The sequence below is a fragment of the Poromitra crassiceps genome (assembly GCF_964638095.1).
Source record: "Poromitra crassiceps genome assembly, chromosome: 11".
Taxonomy (NCBI): Eukaryota; Metazoa; Chordata; class Actinopteri; order Beryciformes; family Melamphaidae; genus Poromitra; species Poromitra crassiceps.
Window position 1 is genome coordinate 21398009 of NC_139643.1, and position 10985 is coordinate 21408993.

Consider the following 10985-nt stretch of genomic DNA (forward strand, 5'->3'; position numbering starts at 1 on the left):
TGTCCACATTTTCATCTGCTTTCTGCTTCTTTGAATTGGAATGTGTGTAATGTATGCACACAAAGACACTGACCAATCAGAGTCAGAGTTGCGGGGACCCGTCACTACTGTAATTATTCTAAATAACAGGCGGCACAACAGCAACTGGCTGTGAAATCAGTAATTTGGCACAAAGAAATTGCGCACTTATTGCCACTGTGCCCATGCCGTGCAACTGATCAAGCCTCGGCGTGCCAGAGGTGGCACGCATGCCCGAGGTTGCAGATGCCTGACATAGAGCGTCGACCAAGCCCAAGCTAGTCCAATAAAGTTATTAGACTCCTTGTCTTGTTTATTTGTGTGTGTCAATTCAATTAAAATCAATTCAATTCAATTCAGACTTTATTTCAGGACACAGCTCAGGGGGTACATAGCATGTGTGTGTATCAGAGTGCGTCGTCTTCTCAGTGCCTCTGTGGTTCTCTTCTCTTTGAAAGAGGCTCATTGTAGATCCAGCACCCGTCGTCCTCATGGAACAGCCGGGTCTCCCACTGCTGCTCATTCCACTTCCTCTCTCGGGCGTCGGCTCTCTGTTTCTCCTCCAGATGGTGTTTGGCTTCTGTCGCCGACTCGATGTCTTTCAGCTTCAGGTTCAGCGTCACGTCTCGCCAGAGTCTGCGCGACTCCCACTCCAGCTGGTCTTCCAGCTTCCTAACCTTCTTCTTAATGATGCCCATCGTCTTCGTGTCTATGAACAGTGTGTTCTCTCCAGTTGCCCACTTGGCATACATCACTCCATTCCATTCCCCTTCAATGGAGCAGAAAGACTTCTTTATATTGGGTGGAAAAATCTCAGCAGTGATCCTGTGCTTCTTGCCTCCGTAGAAAGGCTTGGTGTGGAACACGATGTTGGCACTGTAGCCCGACTTGAAGCAGGAAATGCGGCACTTCCCGCCCAGCTCCACCCACGGCACCGTCAAGATCGATCTGCCATATCCATCAGGGAAGGTGAGGATGTAATGTTCGTCATGCTCCAAACATGTCACACAGCCTTGGCCGATATTGTGAACGCCTATAGACATAGGCATCCCTACGAAGGAGTTAGTCCAGATGTGAGCGTTGAATTGGATCTTCTTACTTAAACACTCTGCATAGAATGCAGAAACGGGTGGGTGGTGAGAGACCTGCTCTGCTACAAAACACACATTGTGGGATGCTGATACTTTCTTCTGGAAGGGGATTTCAGCCACAGCGTCCTGCCGCCTCGCTGTGTGTGGGGAAGGCTCCTCCGCCTCAGTGGGCAGGTCCCAGTGGCAGTAGAAGACTTCTCCAAGGATGGGGTTGTAGGGTTTCTTGTCCACGGAGCCTTTCCTCCCGACATGGAAGGCCGACAGGTACCACTTCACCATCTGAACCATGCGCTCCCGTGGCTCTGGCTGCTCAGCGATGCTGACAAATAAGTCAGGATGTGCAAAGAAGTCTGCATACATTTCTAACAAAGACCTCCTTTCTAGAATGAAGGCAGGGAGGTCCACCTTAGTGAGGTCCATGCCCAGCCGGACCTGGGACAGCACATGCATGATAATGCTCTTGTGCTCCCCCACTGACCCCCCATCATCATCATCATCATCATCATCACATTCGTCATGGCTATCAAACTGGTCTGTATCAGAGGGCCCGTGTGACATGCAGCAGTTGAGGGACTCATTGGTGTTAGGTCGTACCATGTCTTCATCGCCAAGGGGCAAATCTGCTGGTGGCCCTGGGGAATCTATGCTGTGTTTGGGGGGAGTGCTGCTCTGGTAGAACTCTGCTGTAGGCCCTGAGGAATCTATGCCGTGTTTGGGGGGAGTGCTGCTCTGGTAGAACTCTGCTGTAGGCCCTGAGGAATCTATGCCGTGTTTGGGGGGAGTGCTGCTCTGGTAGAACTCTGCTGTAGGCCCTGAGGAATCTATGCAGTGTTTGGGGGGAGTGCTGCTCTGGTGTTTGGGGGGAGTGCTGCTCTGATAGTACTCGTCAGCGTCGTAGAACTCGTCCTCGCTGGAGGCACACGATAAGTCCGGCACCGAGTGGGAGGTGATAGGGATATGGAGCGGGGAGGTGATGCCGCTACTGGTGCCTGACGGGCTGCTCCCTGTGCTGTTGTTGGCCGTTGGGGTCTTCAGATTGCCCATCACCATGATGACGGGACCCACGGGTAGTGTGGAGGATTGTTGGTCTGATTTACACAGCTGAGAACCATTTGTGGGAAGTGTGGTCTTTGTTGGCATGGTTGTGTCGACTATAGGATTGTCCAGAGGAGGCTGATAGATCCCATCCACTGGGTTGATGGTACTCATAAGTGCGTTTGCTTGTTGTTGTTCGTCGCTTTCGTCCTTGGCAATTTGCAGCAATTCAATACAGTGTTTGATGGACTCTACCATACTACAAGTAGGCTGTTCCAAATTTTCAATTTTCCTGCGTGATTCATCCTCTTTACAGTCCTTGATCTTCTCATCAAAGAGCTTTAGCTGGTCGATCAGAATCTGTAGGTAGGCATACGCTTCACCTAGCTTCTTGTCAAAGTCTTGAATACTCGGGACAAATCCTGCCTCTGCCTCCCCGAGTTGGAGGGTGTGACGCAGGATAGTTCCTTCTAAGGCGTGGATCCACTTCTCACGCTCGTCTGCATCTCGCGCTTGAAAATGGAAGGTCTTCTGTTCCACAGTGATGGTGAATGTGCTGTCGTCCTCGTCATCGATGCCGATCACAGCTCCCCTGAGTTGCACACAGCCTCTTCTGGATCCTCGCATCATCTTGTTCTTTGACGTGTAGTAGGGGAGCAAACCAGCATTGTAGTCCAAAACAAACCAACGGTACTGCCAACCTTTCATGACGTTAGTCCACTTTCTCAGCAGCGTGGTCTGTGTTGGCATGGTTGTGTCGACTATAGGAGTGCCCAGAGGAGGCTGATAGATCCCATCCTGCGGGTTGATGGTACTCATAAGTATGTTTGCTTGTTGCTGTTCGTTACTTTCGTCCTTGGCAATTTGCAGCAATTCAATACAGTGTTTGATGGACTCTACCATACTACAAGTAGGCTGTTTCAAATTTTCAAATTTCCTGCGTGATTCATCCTCTTTGCAGTCCTTGATCTTCTCATCGAAAAGGTTTAGCTGGTCGATCAGAATCTGTAGGTAGGTATAAGCTTCAGCTAGCTTCTTGTCAAAGTCTTGGACACTCGTGACAAATCCTGCCTCTGCCTCCCTGAGTTGGAGGGTGTGACGTAGGATAGTTCCCTCTAAGGCGTGGATCCACGTATCCCGCTCGTCTGCATCTCGGGCTTGAAAATGGAAAGTCTTCTGGTCCCCAGTGATGGTAAATGTGCTGTCATCCTCGTCATCGATGCGGATCACAGCTCCCCCGAGTTGCACACAGCCTCTTCTGGATCCTCGCATCATCTTGTTCTTTGACGCGTAGTATTGGAGCAATCCAGCATTGTAGTCCAAAACAAACCAACGGTACTGCCAACCTTTCATGACGTTAGTCCACTTTCTCAGCAGCCCCTGCATGATGGACGCCATCTTTACAATTCCGCCCTATTATATACAGTAAGTATGAGATGGTAATTGGTTGAGCACATCACTTTTGACATCATCACTGATGACATCACTCAATGATGACCACAATTGCTTGACTGACATCACTGATGACCTCGACACCATCAATTCTATGCATAAGTGATGTCATCAGTGATCATGTCAGTGATGTCACTCGAGATGTCGGGAGGAGCAGAGGGAGTGCGGAGGAGGGACAGAATGTAGTGAAACAGTGGATGGATGAATCCAGGAGGAGGTAATGCAGTGGTTTCCAACCTTAGCGTCCCGACCCTAAGTGGGGTCGCCTGGAATTCAAATAGGGTCGCCTGACATTTTTTTTTTTTTTACACGACACACAATTGAATACTACCAAAGATGATTAGGGTCACTTGCATAGCTTTGTTCTATTGGGTGACACCTATGGCGATGAGTGGTAATTGCAGGTGACATCCAAACAGTGTTGCATTATGTGACATTACCAACATTTTATGTACAACAGCTGCTTGGGGACAACAAATTCGGCTCCTTTCACAATCTCAAGTGACTGAGCTTGCCCGCGTGGGATGGAGAAAAATTGTGGTTACCTGCTCTGCAGGCAACGATGATGATGATGTCATATACACAACCCATCCATTTCTAATTTCTTGTGATGACAGTCAGTGAATAATCAACTCTCTCATCTGTGATGTCATCAACAGGAAGATTAGCTGTCCCCATGATTAGCTGTCGCCATGGCGTCAGCTAATGGGGATCCATTCAATAAACAATAAACAATAAACATGTGCCGATGTTGTCCCGATGATGTCATGGTGATGTGGATGACATCTATCACAACAAGGAGTAACATAATAAATATCATGGTTTTAACTTGACAACAAAAACATTCTTCTAAATTGAACCCCAGCTCACTTCCTGTTGCAATGGAGGTGGAGGAGTGACCATTCTAACCATGAGGGTTTTTTATGCCATCAGTCCAGGCAACATGTTGATGATAGAGACCCAGAAGTCCCCCATGTCTGTGTCACGGAGAAAAATGACTTCAGGGGCACAGTAAAATTTTATTATTAAACTATTTTAAATGTGAATTGCTATCTGTTAATGTGATGAATCTTAATCTGCAGTTTAAGCAGGGCCGGTTCCAGAACAAGATGACTAGGGATGCATCCTAGATAGGAAGGGGTGCACATGCACGGGCCGACGACCTGTTATTTTACTAAAAATAATGCATTTTACAATAATTTCAAGTAGAATGATACCAGCCAAGCAAGAATATTTCAAGTGTTTCAAGTGCTTTACTGAAATATTTGGACCATATAATGATAATACAATTATCTCAACCTTAAAATGTAGGTGCCAAAAAGCCATGAATTCACATGAAAGAACAAAGAAAAACAACAATTATAATTCAAGTTTAAACTGTAAGTGTGCAGCTGCAATATATATATACCGTAATTTCCGCACTATAAGGCGCACCTGAGTATAAGCCGCAGCAGCAAAATTGCCTGTTTGTTACATATATAAGCCGCACCGGACTATAAGCCGCGGGTGTTTTGATGTTTAATTACCATATGTAAGGGTTCGTGCACAGAGGGGATTGTCGGGAAAGAGATGGCTGTTTGGGGAAGCTCCCATTTATTAACATTTCAACAAAACAAAACAAAAGTCAGGTCACTAATCCCCAGACAAAATCACACATTGTGAGATGCTTAAAAATCACCATCGGCGGGAGCTTTACTCCAGATGCTGTGGAGCCAAGAACACAAGTGAAATTCGTTCTCTCGTGACCTGTGGTTCTCAACGTGATGGACGATTCACCTTTCTTGTTAACAGTCCTAGTGAGAGGCAGGTCGAACGTCAAAGGCACTTCATCCATATTTATGATCTGCTCCGGTCCGATGGAATATTCCTTGATCTTTCTTTGTGTGAATTCGCCGAAGTTTGTAATTTTCTCCTGGTAGTCGGGAGGGAGTTGCTGACACAGTCGTCCGCGCCCTGACGGACAGTCCCTTTCGTCGCCGCCATCGTCGTAACACAGCCAGTTCTCCATCTTTTGAAGCATGATGTTAGATTACAACGAGCTAGTTGTGTGGCTTAGCCTTCCAAAATGTTGCCGTTAGTTTTTTAGAATGTAATACATAGAATTGGGAATGTTACATTCAATTTCATTCAGACTGTCTTTCAGGCTCAATCGCTGCCATTTTCCCCCCGGAGCGAGGGAGGGTGTTTTACCGTAGTGGCTGAGAGAGCGTAGTGGCACAGTGCTCCAATCAGGTCGCGAGGCACATTTTTTGCAACATCATCCAATCAGGGTCTCGCTCTCGTAATGTCTGTCTTGCTCTCGTTCTGCCTCATACCAACATCCATAGATTTTGGAGGTCCCCGAGCGGCCGTTAGCTGATAAAATCCATAGATAAGCCGCATCGTTATATAAGCCGCAGGGCCAAAAAACGGGGGAAAAGCCGCGGCTTATTGTCCGAAATTTACGGTATATATTTTTACCACTCTTTTCAACTGAGCATGCAGACAATTAAAATAAGGGTGCAATGCGTGCTTTTGCACCCCTGTAAAACCGGGCCCGAGTTTAAGCTATTTGTTATAAATATTTTACACATTTTAAAGAAAACGTTAAGAAAGAAGTAGGCTATTACACAAGGACAGAGATGTTGCTGCATACATGGAATGCATAAAGGTTTGTCATGAACCACAAACATTGACCTTTTGGACCTCTGGGATGACCTCTGTGTACTTAAATGATGTTCTGCTGTTTATAACTCAACTCAGCCTGAGCAGAGCTTTCATTAGAGCCCAATATGAAGACGATTTAGAAAATTTAATATTTTGGAGCTGAAGATTTGATAGGTTGGATTTGAATGTGAGAAATAGGTCAAATCATCAAAATGACATTAATTCCAAATTTCTCAACCCAGAACGTCACAGAAACCATTGCAGCATTGTAGGTCAAAAAATAATGGTCCGCACACCAAAGGAGCTCCCGTTAGGTTTCTTTATTTAATAATTATGCACACAGCGTGACGTTTCGGGCCACACTGGCCCTTCCTCAAGACGCTTTGAGGAAGGGCCAGTGTGGCCCGAAACGTCACGCTGTGTGCATAATTATTAAATAAAGAAACCTAACGGGAGCTCCTTTGGTGTGCGGACCATTATTTTTTCACTGTATCCTTTTTGATCCAGCACCCAGGCCCAGTGTGGCCAACCTTTGGATGTGCGTGTCCCTGTCTACCTTTAGCATTGTAGGTCAAACCCTTGAAGAGGTTATTTCCAACATAGCCGATGGTAGCCATTTTGGATTTAGGGATCTCAAAACTGTGGCACACATTTTCGCGAGAGGCATGGGGGCTAAATTTGTTTTTTAACCTCCTAGATTACAAATAAAGTCAGAAACTAACCTCCGCTCATGGAATTGCTCGAAATTTGTTTGAAATCAGCTATAGTCTCAACGCCAGACGCATGAGAGTTCTTACGCTCATACACTACGTTACTGCATGCTGCAGATCTCTCTCTGGGTCTGATACACTACATTACTGCATGCTGCAGAGCTCTCTCTGGGTCTGGGCATTTCCCCCCAGCCGGCTGGTAATGGGAGGGAACCGTTCAATTGGCGTAATTGGCCAGTGGTGGATTCAGTCTTCCCTAATCAGTAACAACTTTGCGATCAGACGACACCGGAGGTGCAGCCCATTTTTCAAACCACTCTCATCGGTGCTACGAGCTGTCACTCATTCAATTTCAACCCCCCTAGACGCGCCTTCAAAAACCAGCAGTGGCTGTTCGATTCAACGTAATATTTGAGTCTGGGGAGAGACTAGAAATGACCCAACTAGTAGCCTGGCTCCCATTGATTGGTTGAAAAAATTATGAAACAAACTGCAATTTCTCAAAAAGTACATAAAGTATAAAAAAAGAAGCTGAATGAGAGCAATAATAAAGGACTAAAAGGTGGCGATGACCTGTTTAAAGTTTCAATGGAGTTTGTAGCTTAGAGTTTGAGAGTTTTTAGAGTTCAGTGGGCATGGTTTGACCAGTCCTCCCATAGACTTCCATTGTAAAAAAGGCATTTTTGGTAGGATGATATTTAGGTGATTTTCAAAACTTTGCCCTGATAGGATTCTTTTTGACTTTTTTCTGTCATGTAGACTGTACTGAGACAAAATCCATTGAGTTTGCTTGTGTTGTTGCAATTAGTGAGACGTTGAACGCTATTTTTACTGGACTACTACTGGTGTCTTTGTCCCCGATAACCCAGCAGAGCAGGAAGACGAGTGCCAGGAAGCCGGTCCCCAGCAGGTCGCCCAGGGCCGTCAGGTAGGGGATGGAGAAGTTGTCGGGGTCCATGCCTCGGCCCCACATCCAGTGGACCATCCAGTCTGCTAGGTAGAGCAGGATGAGCACCTGCAGGAGTGCAGCGGCCAGGTAGAAGCTGATGAAGATGGGTGTCAGAGTGGTGTGTCCCGCCTTCATGGAACTGATGGTGTAGATGAAGATGAGGTGACCCGGGGCGACAAGCAGGAGAAGCACTCGGGCCGAACGAGAATTCACAGTGGAACCGAAGAAGGAGTCGCAGGGCGTGGGGCACTTCCTGAGGGTGGGAAGGCAGTTCATGTGCAGATAGGTGGAGATTCTACTTGCCTGAACCGCAGCCAGGCTACCTCCCATGCCGTTGATGAGGGGAGTGAAGACAGCAATGCCTGCAAAGTTTGGGTTGGTGACAGTCTTGTTGAGGATCAGACCACCGATACTGTGGATGGCCATGGCGATGATGACCGGCACCCAGCCTGAATAGAGGACCTCCCTGGTTGATGGGATCTTCCTAGCTATCACCACCCATAGGGGGCACATGACCACAAACATGGCACACACCAGGGGGTTGGCATAGTTATTGTACTCTAGTTCGTTGTACAGTCCTGTAGAGATAACTGCCAGCAGAGACAGGGTGATCAGGTCTCCCAGGCTGGCAGCGATGGGCGTGGCCACGTTATCCGGGTTGATGCCAAGCTTCCTGGACGCAATGATCACACTGATCGTGATGACCCCTAGCAGCAGAGAGGCTATGAATGCAGTAGCCACACTGGTGGCACACAGCAGCACGGCATGGTCCAGCCTGAAGTGGCCATCTGGTATCAAGCCGAAGATCACAGCAGTGATGGAGGCCAGAAAGCCCACCACTGTGGCTTGGACCTGGATGAGGGCCAGGTTCCCCATAATCAACTTCCACATGTCCTTGCTTGTGTCCATCTGACCAATGTTAGCTGCTGTGCAAAGTCTAGAGGCCAGTGTCATCTCCAGGTTGCCTTTGAGCCCCAGGAGCGCTAAAACCAGGGTGAACACCTCTGACACCTCGGTAAACACCTTCCAGTGCTGGACAATGTCTAGCACCATTCCTACCAGCACTGTCAGGAACCCGGCTAGCAGGAAGGGGAGGAGCACCTGCAGGCCGATGCTGAAGGAGGTCTCCTTGAGGGATGTGGGCGGCTTGGGGCTGTGCTCAGTGCTCGTGTCATTGCTCTCATTGCTCTGGCTGCCATTCTCCAGCAGGGCGTCCTCCCGCTGCACCTTTGCATTGGCCTGGCAGAGGATCACCGCCACGATCTCTGAAAGCTCCTCGTCCTCCCCAGTCTCACTGGCCCTGTCCACGAAGGAGCCGACCTCGGTGAGCTCATACTTGCCCCCGGCCTGCGGTCTCACCCCCTCGGGGCCCTCGTTGAGGATCAGCGCGTGGACGAGGACGTTGGAGTTGAGGAAGGCCGGTGTCAGCGGGCCTCCCTCCTCAAGATCTATCATCCCGGATCTATCTTTCGTCCAAAGCACCATGTCGAGGCCTTGGGAAGACAGTGGGCTGTCATAAGTGATAGGATATCACTATGCATAGAATTGGTGAGGTCAATGATCTCAAATTGCCCGAGTTGGACCAGTCCGTCCTACTTATAGCCGCTGCAGGGAAGGATTTATGACATCACTGATGACATCACAATGTCTGACATCATCAGTGATGTCACTTACTGTATATGTAAATTGGTGATGTCACCAGTGATGTCACTTGAGCACTCGATGATGTCATCGAGCAATTGTGATGTCATCAGTGAGTGATGTCACCAGTGATGTCATCAGTGAGGATGTCACCAGTGATGAGCAGCCGATTCTATAAGTGATGTGTCTCCGTCCTTCCGTGCGTCATAATAGTAAACAAACACAATCCATTACTGAGCATGCAAACTCCCCCGACTGATGATGTCATGCCCACTGATGATGTCATGCCCCACAATCATTAGGTGGAAGGACGGACGGACACCCAAAGTCAGTTATAGAAGCTTCACCGTTCTGCTGATCATTGTCGAGGGGTGGAAAGTGGTGACTGATGATGTCATTAGTAAACAAATGCAATCCTCAATGAACATGCAAACCCCTCCGGGCCGTGGAGGTACTGCAGATGGGTCCACGAGTGGTTTGCCAACACTCACGGGTAATCAAATGGCTGTAGCAGGGTCATTCTTAAAGCTACAGTGGAGATCCTGTTATCAGAAGAAACTAGAAGACCTAAGTAAGGCATCCATTAGTACCAAGTACAATATGCTATCTTAAAGGGAAGGGGGCTAAAAACGATCCAAACCTAGGTTAAATTTGGGCGAGGGAAAACTATTTCAAAGGGGTCCCTCTCAGCTCAATTTATCTGAATGAAAATTGGTTCAATGGGTACCCATAAATCTCCCCTTTACAGATAAGGTAGCATTTTTCACAGCCTAGCATTAATAGCTTGTGGATTGATTTCTTCTGTTGTTGCTCATCACTTTTTGTCTCAACAAATGTGTTATGCATGCAAATACTTCTGATGAGTAAGGGTGGAGAAAATGTCAATGACAATCTGCTTTTGGGTATTTTGCCAAAATGTTGTTATACATGTATGTGGTTGGATTAGTAATTTCCCTTATGCCCAAATTTACATGGTCTGTTAATGAAATATATATATATATATATATATATAAAATATATCATATAAAAAACATATAGGGAAATACATCATCTTAGTCTCACGTGTGTTGATCAGAGTTGTGATTAAAGGGTTGGGTGGGCCCCGGAAGATTTTCAGATTTCAAAGTGTGCCGCGGCATTCTTAAATTTGGGAACCCCTGGATTATATATTATATACTAATAAAAAAGAATATATGCTACTACTGTATTATTATAATGTTATAGTATACTACTTTTTCAGATGCTATATAACACTCAAGAGATATATATATTTAGGCATTGGCAAGTAGACAGTTGAAAAAGCAGTGTGAGGTGTATATGTGTAATGTATGTGGGCTCTGCCAGCATGTAGGTGGGCGTCTTGGACCCAGCCGGGGGAATGAATGGATGGATGGATGGATGCGGTTCTCCTCCAGTAATCCCGGATCATCCGGGCCTGATTGA

The 10985-nt window shown here is 47.1% G+C and overlaps 2 pseudogenes across 2 annotated transcripts; both read right to left on the reverse strand.

The window, feature by feature from the left end:
* Positions 1–443: 443 nt before the first annotated feature.
* Positions 444–3542, reverse strand: LOC310784886 (oxysterol-binding protein-related protein 9 pseudogene; annotated as a pseudogene). Its single transcript has 2 exons — positions 1993–3542; positions 444–1789 (listed from the first exon to the last, which is right to left on the reverse strand). The product of its transcript is annotated as an oxysterol-binding protein-related protein 9 pseudogene (transcript).
* Positions 3543–7703: 4161 nt separating this feature from the next.
* LOC310784887 (solute carrier family 41 member 1 pseudogene) lies at positions 7704–9356 on the reverse strand (annotated as a pseudogene). The gene has a single exon. The product of its transcript is annotated as a solute carrier family 41 member 1 pseudogene (transcript).
* Positions 9357–10985: the final 1629 nt, after the last annotated feature.